This window comes from Mauremys reevesii, linkage group 16 (genome assembly GCF_016161935.1).
Source record: "Mauremys reevesii isolate NIE-2019 linkage group 16, ASM1616193v1, whole genome shotgun sequence".
Classification (NCBI taxonomy): domain Eukaryota; kingdom Metazoa; phylum Chordata; order Testudines; family Geoemydidae; genus Mauremys; species Mauremys reevesii.
In genome coordinates, this window is record NC_052638.1 from 11,139,138 (window position 1) to 11,153,897 (window position 14,760).

Sequence of the window (14,760 nt, forward strand, 5' to 3'; positions counted from 1 at the left end):
TACTAGGAGAGGGGAGGAAGGACATAGATTATTTCCCTTTGTGTTGAGATTCAAGGTGTTTGGATCTGTGTTCCCCAGGGGAAGTTTTTGGGGGAACAGGGAGTGTGTCAGACACTTAAAACTTGACTGGTGGCAGCAAGAACCAGATCTAAACTAGGATTTTAGTTTAGAGGAGTCCATGCAGGTCCCCATCTTGTGAACGCTAAAGTTCAAAGTGGGGAATAAACCTATGACACGCATACTTTGGTGCTTTCTTGAGTTGGAGCCTGAGAATTGAATTTAGCCCAAGATCTTTTCCATCTGTGCTTGGAGCAGTCCAAACGTCACCTCAACCCAGTGATTGAATTTTCAGTATGAAAGGCCTGACCCTGCAAAAGGAGAGTGCCTTCGACACCAGTTGAAGTCAGTGGGCGCTGCGGGTACTCTGTACCACCCAGGATTGGGCCACCAGGGTGGTTCTCTCAGGCATGCTATTCGTGGGAAGCGTGGGCTCAGATCTGGAGTATTACGAGTGGTAAAACAGCAGTGAGCCTCTGTGAATTGTAGGGGAGTTGTTCATCACTTCCTCTCCTTCACCCTTTTTGGAGCCAATGGCCATATTTAATATAGACCAGTCACCTGAAGGCTCAGGACAAGCTGGAAACTGCTGGAGTCCTGAGGATCAATTTATTGGTTGGGTAACAGGCCTTTTGACATAAAGCTAGGATGGCTGCAGGTTAGCGGGGTGGTTTAACGTACTCAGGCCCAAGATTGCCGGGATTGTGGGATTGAAAGAATGAATTTGTCCTGAATCAGACTTGATTCCTTCCCCAGCAAAGCAGCGTTACTTGTAGGATGTGACTGAACATAGGTCTCAGCAGCCACAGCTTAGAGGTGTTGTCATGGGTAACACAGATCCAAAATGACGCACCTCCCAGGAGAAGAAACCATGGATGAGTAAGGGGGGAGCTAGTCCTTTAATGTCCATTGCGCTGTATGGAATCCCACTTTTGAGAATCTGCAGGCCCAGTGTCAATAACTACCAGTGGGAGCACACTTGTGTGGGAGCGGATGAGGCTGTGGGGCAAAAGGAAATATGGAGCTATAACAGAACGCTCAGAAGCCATCAAGTCTGGACTGGGAGTCAGTGGGCCTGGGCTCTAGCCCTGTTTAAGGCCAGGCATGCAGCGGATTCTTCTCCCCCATCCCTACAGAGAAGGTCAGCATACGGGCTATGGCTGCTTGGCAACATGTGGCCTTTGGGTCCCTAGTGTTTTTCCGTCCATATCTTCCCAGCTGCCCCTGTTGTAAGGAGGATCTGCTCCCTTGTCCTCGTGCGCACTGACAGCCACGCCCCCCGGCAGGTTCTACACGGTTTTACTCTTTGAAAAAGCTAATGTGGGTGCGGGAAAGGGGCTCTTCAAATTCTGGATGGCAGGGAGCGAGATCACAGAGAGCAGGAAATATTCATCAGAAGAGGCAGGGCTGGTCTTCATCAGATAACGTCAAAGAGATCCTCCCCACATGCACATGAGCACCAGTGTGCATACGCATAGACACACCATCCATGCAGAGCCACCCAGGCATACCCAAATTCTGTGCAACCCTCCCCCCATGCATATCCAAACACAAACATAACCTCCCCCTCCATGCATATCTGCACCCCCCGCCCTCCCTCCCACACACACCTCCGGACCCACCTGAGTGCACGCGCACACCACATCCTAAAGCTTTACAAGGTCTCTCCCATTTTCCCTTATGTGACAACCGGCCCCAGCTGAGTTCTGGCTCCAGCTCGGTGAAGTGTGGCTTTCTCATTAGGAAAGGAGCAAAGGTTCTTTCATTACAAAACCAAAAAGCAACCACTTTCTTTGAAAAATTAAAACCTCAGTAAGTGGCAGAGTTGTCAAGGCAAATTGCTGGGTAGCAGCTAGTTACGCCCCACCCCCAACCTCCCAGGGATGCTTCCTCAGCAAATTCTGCCCACGTTAAGCTTGGCTGAGAATGGAGACTGTTCCTGGCAGATTGAAAACATCCAAGCGGTCTTCACCTTCAGCGCACAGGGAGGGAAGGGGGAAGCAGAGCTAGTCAAAAATGCAGCCATGGTGGCTCCTCTAGGAGTAACAGAGCTTCTTGGGCCAGCCAACATCAGCCTCAGCTCCTTCCAAGCAACACTTTCCCCACTGAAGCAGAGATGTGACTGCCCTTAAAGTCATTGCCTCCAGTATAAGTGATATGGCTACAAAAGCGCCATCACTCTAGTGGCAGCGAGGTTCAGCCCACTGTACCAGCCCTTGGGAGACCTGGGCTCGACTCCAGCTGCACCACTGGCCTGGTGTATGACTAAGGCCAGGTCACGTTACCTTGCTGTGCCTCTGTTCCCGCTCATGTCTATTAAATTGTAAGCTCCTTGGGGGCAGGGGGTGCATCCTGAATTGGGCACAAAGGGCCCCTTTGTCTCAGCTGAGGCCATAAAGGGCTCCTGTAGTGCAAAGAATAATAGTAAGTAAAGATCTGCTCTTCAGTCTGGTTCTAACCAAGGCCTGAATAATGCATGAGGCTGTTTCATGGCGTAATCCAAGCTCTGCCACTGGCTGCTGCACATTTCCAAAGTCCCACCTGGACACTTATTTATCAGGGGGCTTGTCTCATTGCTCCAGGTAGGGTTGCTGACTTTCTAATCGCACAAACCCACTCCTTTTCTGAGGCCCTGCCCCCCCCATTCCATTTCCCCTCTTTCCATCACTTGCTGCCCCCCACCCTCACTCACTTTCACTGGGCTGGGGCAGGGGGTTCAGGTGCACAAAGGGGCGAGGGCTCCGGGGTGGGGCTGGGGCTGAGGGATTTGGGGTGCAGGAGGGGGCTCAGCACTGGGACCGAGGGGTTTGGAGTGCAGGAGGGGGTGTTGTGTGCCGGCTCCAGGAGTGAGGGAGGGGGCTCCGACCTGGGGCAGGGGGTGGGGGGGCGGGGTGCAGGCTCTGGATGGGGGCTGGGGTGCAGGAGGGGGCTCTGGGCAGGGGTTGGGGTGTGGGGTGCAGGCTCTGGGAGGGGTTGGGGTGCAGGCGGGGGTTTAGTGCTGGGACCGAGGGGTTTGGAGTGTGTGTGGGGGTGTGGTGTGCTGGCTCCAGGAGTGAGGGATGGGGCTCCGACCTGGGGCAGGGGGTTGGGGTGTGGGGTGCAGGCTCCAGGCAGGGGGTTGGGGTGCAGCAGGGGGTTGGGGTCTGGGGTGCAGGTCTGGGAGGAGGCTGGGGAGCAGGAGGGGGCTCAGGGCTGGGGCAGGGGGTTGGGGTGCAGGAGGGGGCTCTGGGCAGGGGGTTGGGGTGCGGGATGCAGGTTCTGGGAGGAGGCTGGGGAGCAGGAGGGGGCTCAGGGCTGGGGCAGGGGATTGGGGTGCAGAAGGGGGTTTGGGGTGGGGGCTCTGGGAGGGAGTTTGGGTTCGGGAGGGGGCTCAGGGCTGGAGCAAGGGGTTGAGGGGGCAGGAGCAGGTGAGGGCTCTGGCCAGGCAGCGCTTACCTCCAGCGGCTCCCGGAAGTGGCTGGCGGAGGAGCCAGGGGGCTCTGCGTGCTGCCCATGCCCGCAGCCGCCGCCCCCACAGCTCTCATTGGCTGTGTTTCCCAGCCAATTGGAGCTGCAGAGCTGGCGCTTGGGGCGCGGGCAGCGCGCAGTGCTCCTGTGGCCACCCCTGCCCCTAAGAGCCAGATATGGCAACTGCTTCAGGGGGCTGCACAGACCCAGGGCAGGCAGGGTGCCTGCCTTAGCCCTGCTGTGCTGCTCACCGGAGCTGCCAGGGTCCCTTTTCGACTGGGCATCCTGGTAAAAAAAAACAGACGCCTGGCAACCCTATCTCCAAACATTGCGTCACATGAATCCCCTTTTCCCATTGCTATATCTTAGTCTGAGGAATAACTTGTGTTGGTGTTCAGCAGGTGGTGCTCTTCCCTCAGAGTCAGCACTGAACTGATGTTCTCTCCTCGGCTGTCTCTCCAGTGATGAGTATTTATAGAGCAGCCTTGGCCTCGAGTGCATGGCACGTGACAGGCATATAAAGTGGCAGGACCTTCCTGAGCGAGGAAGAACAAGCTGCAAAAACCTCAGTCCTGCCAGCTCAAAGAGCCCCTGGCACTTTTTGTAAGTGAGACTCTCTGCTTACATTTTTAAAGAAGGTAAGTTTCTACCCCTCACGGTTGTGGACAAAAGCTTGCAAAAGTGACTTGTGTGTAACCTAAAGGCTCAGGAATGAGAAGGCAACGAAAAAAAATCCACAAATCCCCGCAATTAACAATCCCAACTCAAAATGTGTTTGGATGGCAAACGCTTAGCAGTGCTGAACGGAGATCATCCCAGATCGACCATCCTGCTCTAGAGAGACCAGGTGGGTTGTCTCTAATATCCTGGGACCAACTTGGCTACAACAACACTGCATACTTCCTGCTCCCGTCAGCTTGCCTGGATGCAGTAACATCACCTCCTAGTGTTCAAAAATCATGAATCAGGCTCAAAAAATCATGAGATTTGTTTAGCAACACATTTCAGAGTCTTTTCCTTTGGCTTCTAGTTTCTGAGCCTTTAGGTTACACACAGGTCATCTTTGCAAGTGTTTGTCCACAATTACAAAAGAAGGTTGAGGGGGGGATATGATCGCTCTCTATAAATATATCAGAGGGATAAATACCAGCGAGGGAGAGGAATTATTTAAGCTCAGTATCAATGTGGACACAAGAACAAATGGTCATCAGGAAGTTTAGACTTGAAATTAGACGAAGGTTTCTAACCATCTGAGGAGTGAAGTTCTGGGGCCTTCCAAGGGGAGTAGTGGGGGCAAAAGACATATCTGGCTTCAAGCCTAAGCTTGATAAGTTTATGGAGGGGATGGTATGATGGGATAAATTAATTGCCAAATTTAGGCTATCTTTGACTATTAGCGGTAAATATGCCCAATGGCCTGTGATGGGATGTTAGATGGGATCTGAGTTACTACAGAGAATTCTTTCCTGGGTGCTGGCTGGTGAGTCTTGTCCACATGCTCAGGGTTTAGCTGATCGCCATATCTGGGGTCGGGAAGGAATTTTCCTCCAGGGCAGATTGGCAGAAGCCCTGGGGGTTTCGCCTTCCTCTGCAGCATGGGGCACGGGTCAGTTGCTGGAGGATTCTCTGCACCTGGAAGTCTTTAAACCACGATTTGAGGACTTCAATAGCTCAGACATAGGTTAGGGGTTTGTTACAGGAGTGGGTGGGTGAGATTCTGTGGCCTGCGTTGTGCAGGAGGTCAAACTGGACGATCATAATGGTCTCTTCTGACCTTAAAGTCTATGATTCTATGAATTACAACTGCTAGAAGCTGAGGTTCTCACATAATTACCTGAGTACAGGAACTGGGGCTTTAAGGGGAAAAAACCCACCAAATATCAGGAGCCTCCCACCAAAATGACAAGTGTTGGCAACGCTGCGGCTGGAGGTAGAGGGAGGAAGGGGGAAATGGAGTGTGCTTCCTGTTAAGTTGGTGATATCCCTCTTCCAAAACAAGCCTAATCTGACAGCGCTACCAAATAAAAGCCTGGGGCAGATCCTGATCCAGCGTGTATTGGTATAGCGCCATTCGAATCAGTGGAGCTCCGTCAATTTCTGCCAGCTGATGATCTGGCCCATGATTTTCTCTCCAGGCATTGGGACAAAGTAACTAGCATGCGCCTTGTGTGTCAGAAAGAGGCCCATTAGCAAGAGGCTGCTGTGACTGTGCTGCAGCCAGTGCACAGTGTATCAAGTTCAAGAATTAATCAGGTTTTGCCGCAAGGTGGCTCCCGACATTTAAAGTCTTTCCCCGTTTTCTTCCGTCTGGGGTTTTCACGGAGACCCTGGAGAGCAACAAGTTCCTTTGGGTATTGAGTCTCCCTCCCCTCGGTGTGTTTCTGCAGTTGGGGGCATGAAGGTCCTGGTTTTCCCACTAGCTCTAAACATGGGACCTTGTAAAACCTGTGCAGGGGAATCAAATATGGAAGAGGGCCAGGTTCTCAGCTGCTGTAAACCGTCACTGCTCCATTGCAGCCAGTAGGAGGCGCTGTTCAGTACGTTCAGAAAATCAGGCCTCTGAGAGGTGTCCAAAATGACTAATTGGTTTTGGAGATCTTGGTCTAAGCTCCCAGGGCAGGAAGTTCCCTGCCCCGTGTATGTCATTCCCAGTGGGGGTGAATGCTATCCAATCAGAATGCTCCCAGCACTTGCACTGGGGTAGCATTTTATACCTACCTCATGTGAGAGGGGACATCACGACACGTTGGCCTAGATGCTGAGTCACACCTGAGCTGCACTTGGCACAGCAGGGTAGGGGAGAGGCAGTTTCACACCCCCTGAACGTGGGCCATTAGCCATCAGGCCAGTCCAGGGTGTGAAACAGACGAGCCCACAACGATCTAAACAAGAATTCTAAACATGTGGTGGTGTGTTTTTTTTAAAGTCCCATGATCTGATTTTCCTCATGCCTGCGCCTGGCCCAGTCATTTACACCAGTGCAAAGTGGAAGCATGCTGCTGCCATTCTCCAGCCCCTCTGCGTAGCTAGAAAGGATGAGAGAAGGTGGAGAAGCAGGAAAGAATCTGGCCCCGAGACTACTTCTGAAAGTCTGAACCTCACTTATTTAAGGAGTGAGAGCAATGGGCTAAAGACAGACATTACCATAATCCAACTGAGCTCAGCCGCCCAGTTCCAGTGTCTCTCCCCCTGATATTACCCAGCTGTTTGAGGAATGAGGAAAGAAAATTCTCATTTTTCTTTCCTAAAAATCCTAAATTGAAACTACTGAGTTTGCCTCCATCTGGGATAGTGGTCGGAGCGTCTAATCTCATTCAGCTGAACTCAGTTTTGGTGCCAGAAGAGAAACCAATTTCACTGGGGAGAATGGGAAAATATGTAACTGAACCAAAGCTGAAACTGCAGGAGGATCTGAGTCAGCAAATCCTTTGATGTGGAAAGAGTTTATGGAGTGAGACTTTTCTTAAAATGCAACTGAAGACAAGCACATACTCAGTGCTATCTCTAAAGCATATTGCAGGGTTAACCAACCCGTCCTCAACAGCCCAGGGAGCTATTGCTGGTAAGTGACACAATTAGCAGATGGGCAAACTGAAGCGGATAGTTTAGGTGACGTGTCATAAGGTGAATTAGTGTCAGAGACGGGCTCGGACTCCAGAATTCCTGGCGCCCAGTCACACATTCAAACCACTCCCCACCTCAGTGTGTCCTAGGAAATGTCCGCTGATTAGAGTGCTTGCACCTCAGACAGCATTTACATCACTTCCATAGCTCTAGGCATCTGTGAAAAGCAGGACCCAAGGAACCACGTGGACGACATCAGGAACAGAAGTAATCCAGTCACATCTCCCACTGACAACTCCATCATAGCTGTGAGGAATCCAAAGAGCCACTGGAGGTCCACATAGCCCCGGCGTTCAGCACTTGGCTCCTCCAAGAAGCAATTCTCCAGGAGCGCGTGGGCAGCCAGTGGAACAGCTGTGAGCTTGCTTAAATCACCAGCTGGAAAAGATATTGCTTTGTTAATAGGCATTTTGGTTGGTGACAGCCAGAGGAAGCCAAAGGCAAGCACGGCAGGCTTGGCATTGAGTGCTGGAGCAGAACCAGAGCTGAACCAGGACTTCCTCCGTCTATTGGTCTGGATGGTGTGAGGCAGAACCCGGTGAGTCTGACAGCGGATGCAGACGTGAGTTGTCATCAGCAGGCGTCCCTCTGGTCGTAGTTTTTCCCTGCAGTAACTAATTTTCCAATCACCCCCAGCTGTGCCTTAACTGGTGCAAATGATTGGGGAGGGACTCACTCTCCCTTTCTCATGCTCCCCTACTCCTCTCTAGGTATGTGTCCTCCTGATGGGTCCTCATCTTGCCAGGGGGCTGAGGAGCTCTCTGCCATGCCAAGGCTCGCTCTGAGGAGTCCCAGCATGGGAGCTCCTTGTGCACCAAACTCCATAGTTTCAGCTGCAGGACATGATGTAGGGCAGCTGCTGGGGCTGCAGCTGGTGCCTGTCGGTCACTCAGTGAGAGATTTCAGTTCCTCTAACTGCCACCATTAGAAGAACTGGGCTGGGCCACCCCCAGCAAATGGGGAGCAGGGGGGCTGCTGCTGCTGATCATCTGAGAGAAACAGACCCCGGCCCACCCCTCAGGATGGCTTGACTATCCTTGTAGCCCAACAGTTCCCTCTGCAGCGAGACAATTGGACTCACCGTCACCTCCTTGTCCGCTCTTAGCAGTAGCGTATGTAGCTACAGACCTAGGTGGGTCAAGCAGAAACCAGCTGAGATCTGGCAGCAGCATCTGGACTAGGTGAAGACGCAGTAAATTCACATGCCGATCTCCCCACCCCACCCACCAGGGTTTGGTACTCTTCAGAAAGCCAATTCCTCTTGAAGCCTATTGAATGCAACATGGCTGGAGTTCCCAGATGAAGCCAGTGGCAAAACAAAGAATTGGGACACCTGTCCAGCTGTGCAAGGTGAGTCACGACTGGGGGTCACATATCTCACAGACAGCCTGACCAACCTCAGCCTTTACAGCAAGATTTAAGGCTATGAATCTGGATGCTAGAACTGCTATCGGTGTCCCCAAACCAATGCCTTTGACGCACCTGCAGAGTTCTCAAAAGAGCCCAGCATGCTGGGGGATATGTGGGATGCTGAGTTCTTGAAAACATGGCCCATACAGGGCCTGACTGAGGGCCGAGTTCTTGAAAACCTGGCGGCCAAGATCTTTTGAGCGCCTGGCCCCATGTGAGTAGCCACAAATGCTCTGAGAGGCACTGTGTTTGTACAGCACCTAGCACAATGGCATCCTGGGCTATGGCAATACTAAGGAATAAAAATAATAACCGAGACCTCTGAGCTATGGGCAGCAAACAGAAGTTCCTCACTAATACTTCTTCCAAGAGAAACTGCTGCTATTGAAAGGTAACTTGCAGTAATAACCGGGTGGGTGGGTTTTTCTCTTCTACCAACTCTTCTCTCTTTTCCGACAGGCCTTTGTTGGAATGGAATGGGAGATAAGAGCTCGGGGAGCCTTGTTGTATACTGTGGTGCTGGCCTCCTCTGCTGTGGCTTGTATGGAAGGGGAAGGCTCAGGGAGGTAGAGTGGTTTGTTGTGGGAGGTGGTGGTTTGGGGAGATGGGTTTCGACAGGCTACTCGCTGTATCGTGTTTGTGTATCTGGTAAACACTGGCCCAGGTGCCTGGAGTTGTTCGGGACAGGTGCTTTATATACTGGCTGAGGCGAGCACACAGGCAGGAGCCCAGCTGCTTCCCTGAACGACTCTCCTAAACCCGATGTTCTGGGCATGCCCCTTCGTTGGCCCACGGCAATTTTTATTTCAATCCATCTAGACTCTAATGTCCAAGGTATGTTTCTGTTGATAGTGGGCTAACCTGTAATCCCAAACCTACCTCCTCCCTTCCCCCGGTGCCCCAGAAAATGCCCCTCCCGCCCCACCAGACAGAGCACTGAACATCTCCGTTCACCCACTCATCTTCATCCAGAATCTAGCCACCCTGGAGCTACGACTGGATTTTGTGCAGGGCTTAGAGACAAAAGTGCTGGGTGGCTTAGCTGCGTCCGTCTCTCGTCACACAGCACGGACAGATGAGCAGCACCAGCACTGACGTTTCCTAATGTGGGGCCAGAAAACTGAATGGCAGCGACTGCGGCCAAAACTATGGAGGGAACCTTTATTGTGTTACGTGGGGCCAGACGTGCAGCCCTGACTGGACAGCTCAGTCGCTGAACAGGCGCCCTTGTGTTACAGCAGTTTTACTGCTGGAAGCAGCAGCAGCCTCCTTTCCTTATGTGCCCCTTTAGTTACTGTTGAAATAACAGCCCAGCGCGGTGGGTCACATCTGGGCCCATGTTATGGCCCCTCTGTGGTGTTCTGGTGGCACAAAGAGACCAGGAGCCTGCCTTAAACAGGCAGCTGCCGTGTGTGGGAATTCCCAGCCGGCACAGCGAGCCCACCTCCCTTCCTCCTCCTGGTGACCAGGGCATGAGCCAAGTATGCTGCACTAGCAGTCCTCAGCCTTTAACTTACACTGGGGAGTGGGGTACATAAGAACGGCCAGACTGGCTCAGACCAAAGGTCCATCCAGCCCAGTATCCTGTCTGCCGACCGTGGCCAACGCCAGGTGCCCTAGAGGGAGTGAACCTAACAGGTTAATGATCAAGTGATCTCTCTCCTGCCATCCATCTCCACCCTCTGACAAACAGAGGCTAGGGACACCATTCCTTACCCATCCTGGCTAATAGCCATTAATGGACTTAACCTCCAGGAATTTATCTAGTTCTCTTTTAAACCCTGTTATAGTCCTAGCCTTCACAGCCTCCTCAGGCAAGGAGTTCCACAGGTTGACTGTGTGCTGTGTGAAGAAGAACTTCCTTTTATTTGTTTTAAACCTGCTGCCCATTAATTTCATGTGTGGCCCCTAGTTCATGTATTATGGGAACAAGTAAATAACTTTTCTTTATTCACTTTCTCCACACCACTCATGATTTTCTATACCTCTATCATATCGACCCTTAGTCACCTCTTTTCCAAGCTGAAAAGTCCTCGCCTCTTTAATCTCTCCTCATATGGGACCCATTCCAAAACCCTAATCATTTTAGTTGCCCTTCTCTGAACCTTTTCTAATGCCATCTTTTTTGAGATGAGCCCACCACATCTGTATTCAAGTCACCCCCTCCTGCACTCTGGTCCTACACTGAATGGAGGAGCTGGGCCAGACCCAAGGAGCAGGCTGGTATTTTTAAAGCACTGTTTGCTTTAGCCATCCATGCACCCCCTAAGTTTTACAATTCTGACTTTACTCCAGGTTATGCAGGGAGGAGGTGGCCAATGGGAGCACTGCTTTTATCTTTAAAACTCAAGCGGGTGGCTGCAAGTGCATAGAAGCAGTGTCCTCTTGTTTGGCTGGCAGTCGGTTCCCACACAGCAAGCCACCTACCTCCATCCATCTGCCTGGCTTGCAGAATGAGGTCTGGGGAGTGCAGAGGCAGCAAATGTTGGCGTGAGACTGGCTTGTCCGCGTGCTCCAGTTTGGACCAACAAACAGCCAGCTGGCAAGAAGCTAGTCTAACATTGGACTCGGCTGGCGTTTGGCTGCTGGCTGGCAGAGCATGACCTTTCTTCTGCACAGGCAGGTGACCTAAGGCCGCTCAGGTCTAAGATTTATACAAATCCAGGCTACATCCTGAATGAATTGTGGACCAACCCAAGGCAGCTTTGTGTGTGTGAAGCTGAAGGAAGGTTCAGTGGCCGGGCAATACTCTGGATGAGAGTTGCCCAGCGCTGAGACAGCTTCTGCGGTGGGGGGAGAGTGACTGGGAAGGGACCCATGGAGAGACGAGCCCCAAAGGAACCCAGACGTAGCGGTGAATATCTTTTGCCAAAGACGGCACGATAGCAGTGATGATGAAGACGCCCTCAGTAAGACTGTCCCCAGTGGCTGCTTTTACCACTTGAGTCAAATCTCTGCCATGACCCTCGTTCCCAGTCAAGCAGCAGGTCTTGGGCATCTCTCGTCACTTCCTAAGCTTCTCCTGTGGCAGTGTGCTACGTCTACAGGTGCAGAGCCACTGAAAGCAATCAGCCCGGGAGCCAACCCACGGCTTACTCAGCATCAGCGCGTGAAGCCCGGGATGGAAGGGTGGCTTATTTGCTGCTGAGATTCCAGAGGGAGGTAGGGACTATTCAGTGGGAGAAATATCACTCTCAACAATATGATGGGCAGAACAGCAGCCCAATTCACCAAGTCCCTTGCAGAGTAGCGAAGCATGTGACAACAGCCAAGCAGCGCTCTCCGTTCACCAGCTCTGGCACAAGGGCCCTTCTTCCTAGCAGCAGAAGGCTCTTTCCACGCTTGTCTCCAGTCACCGTCTCTTTCGTGTACGTAACCACTCTCAAGACCAGCCTTGACTCCAGGGCTGCCCGGGGGGGGGGAGGGAAGTGGGGCAATTTGCCCCAGGCCCTGCAGGGGTCCCCACGAGAATATAGTTTTCTATAGTATTGTAACTTTTTCTTATGGAAGGGGCCCCCGAAATTGCTTTGCCTCAGGCCCCCTGAATCCTCTGGGCGGCCCTGCTTGACTCACTGCTTAACATCCATTGCAAAACTCTTCAAGGGAGAGCAATGGAAGCCACAGCTCCTTAGGCTAGAGGAACAGAAGAACTTGAGTGAAATGTGGGTGCTATTCTGTCCAAGCAATGCCAGTCTGCCTGCCTGGCTCCCTGTCGTTCGGTTGCAGAAACAGCAGTGCTCTAATTACAGATGTCTCATCTGTTGATTTCCATGTATTGTTGAAATACAAAGGGCAGGAAGACAGGTTCTGTTCTACATCCCTTGCTAAGGGGTGCATGCCATCTTGGTGAGTCATCTCCCATTACTAATACCTGGCTTGGGGGCAGATGGCTGAGTTCCTTGTACTCGGTTGTGTCCTAATCTTACACCAGGGTGATGGGATGGATCACTTGATGATTCCCTGTTCTGTTCATTCCCTCTGGGGCACCTGGCATTGGCCACTGTCGGCAGACAGGATACTGGGCTAGATGGACCTTTGGTCTGACCCAGTATGGCCGTTCTTATGTTCTAGAATCAGAATCACCATTATGTTAACAACATACATGCTGTCAGAGGCTCTTGTCTGAAAGAGACCTCGCTCTTTACGACAGAGGTTAGACTCTATGTTAACCTTCATGCCTGGATGGACATCAAGTTGACACACTCCTAATCTCATAATAGGGGCACACTTCAAAATCTATTAGAACGCTGCCCAGAAATCATCTGGCAGCAGCTGAGTGAGGTTGTCCCTTCTCTATTGTAATTCAACAACTCCCAACGAGCGGGGCCCACATCAGCTGTGAGGCACAATGAAAGCTTTGTCTCAGGAGAGCGGGGATGTGCCGGCATCCCAGGAATGTGGAATAGGAATCACCTCAATGTGGACTAGGGGAAGAAAGCGAGAGCCACAGCATGCAAACACGTTGTGCAAGGCCAAGCTATACCACCTGCCACAGCCAGATGCCAGGCGAGGGGTCCTCCTATTGATGTCGGAGCAAGAAACCAGTTCTGATGCCTCTTTCCTTAACAGGGGAGAGAATGGCATGGGTTACCTGGGAAGTGTGAATGGTGAATTATACTAAACTGCAGCTGATGGCTGTAAACTACACTCCTGGCAGAGCACAAACCAGCAGAAAGAGACTCTGTCCCCGTTTATATTTAACTTTTTTAGAACAGCTGGGGTGAGGAAAGAACCTTGTTCACTGAAAAGTCACCCTTTCCCCTTACCCATGTGAAAAGAACCAAGGGAAGGTCACTGACAAAGGTCTTTCTGCTTTACTGTTAGCAAATGACTTGACTGCAAAAGATACAGTGCTCTCTGGCTGCTCAGTGCCATGTGCACCTCGTTTATATGTGCCGACTCCACTGCATGGGAGAGACGCTTAGGAGCCTGAGAAATCAAATAAAAAACCCTTTGAAAAGCCATGGAGGAGGCAATGGCACCTGTTGTCTAGGGCCAGATTTTCAAAAGGGTTCAGTGCTAGAGAGGGCTGACAATTTTCTGTCCAAACATTTTTTTAACTGGAAAATGGGGTTTTGAGTTAATTGAATTTTTCCCCTCTCCTCCCCCCACCAAAAATCCATTCTCGCCAACATTCTTCAGTAACCAAAACCCAAATGTTCTTGGGTGCGGGAGGGATAATGAAAATCGTCAGAACTTCAAAAATAATTAAATATTTTCATCAAAATCTTTCCCAAGGAAATTTTTTTCCCATCTGACTTGACAGCTTTAATCGTGACAGACACTTTTTTCTTTTCTTCTGAGGGGCCCGGCTCCTCTTTGGGCACCAGAATACGGCCAGATGTGTCCACAGAGCTGTGCACAGTGGGTGCTGATGTCTGGCCGCGGATGTCACAACGGGAGCTGCTTGACGCTGAGCATTCCTGAAAATGTGACCATTTGATTTGGTGCTGAATGGAAGCTGAGCTCTTGCTGATGCCCAACACGTGTTCAGTGCTTCACAAACATGGTCCCTGCCCCAAAGACCTGGCACGCCACAGGACGAGCGGACATCACGTGAGAACACAAAGCTGAAGAGGAAGGTAGGTGATGTGAGCGCCATGTGCGTGACTGTGACTTTAGCTGAATGTTCAGGGTAGCGTGAAAACCTGTTCAGTTAAGAAACCGGTGTTGACTGGTGATTCTGTGGGTAGATGGGGTGTGAAGAGAGTGGTGTGAAGGGGATGAGGACATGAGGTAGAGGACATGAGGCAGGGCATATGGTGGACACAGCCTGACACCCAACCTCTCTCCCAGCCTCAGTGCAGCGTGCCAAAACGGCCTGCTCGCCCTCGTGCTCTGCTCTGTGTGAGACACGCTAGAACCTCTTGCTCGTGCGTAGGAGTCACACACCGAGGTCCAGAAACAAAGTAAAATCCTGTTTTTCCCCCCTCACCCCTCCTTAGCAACCTGCCAGATGCCAGCAAGCTGCGTTTCCATAGTGTCTGCATCGATACGCTGCTTTCTGATGGTTCTGGTGGGCCACCCCCAGTTGCGGCTGCCCCTCGGGCACTGGGCAGCTGGCACTGCCCAATCTCCACACTGCACGCTGACTGCTCGCCGTTCACCCCTCCCCTCGAGTTACTGCTCTTTGCAGAAGCATGCTGGACTGGCTGGCCCAGCAGAGCCGCAGAGGTGGTTACCCTCTTCTTCCTCTGCAAGAAATGGTCCCCCATCCTCCTG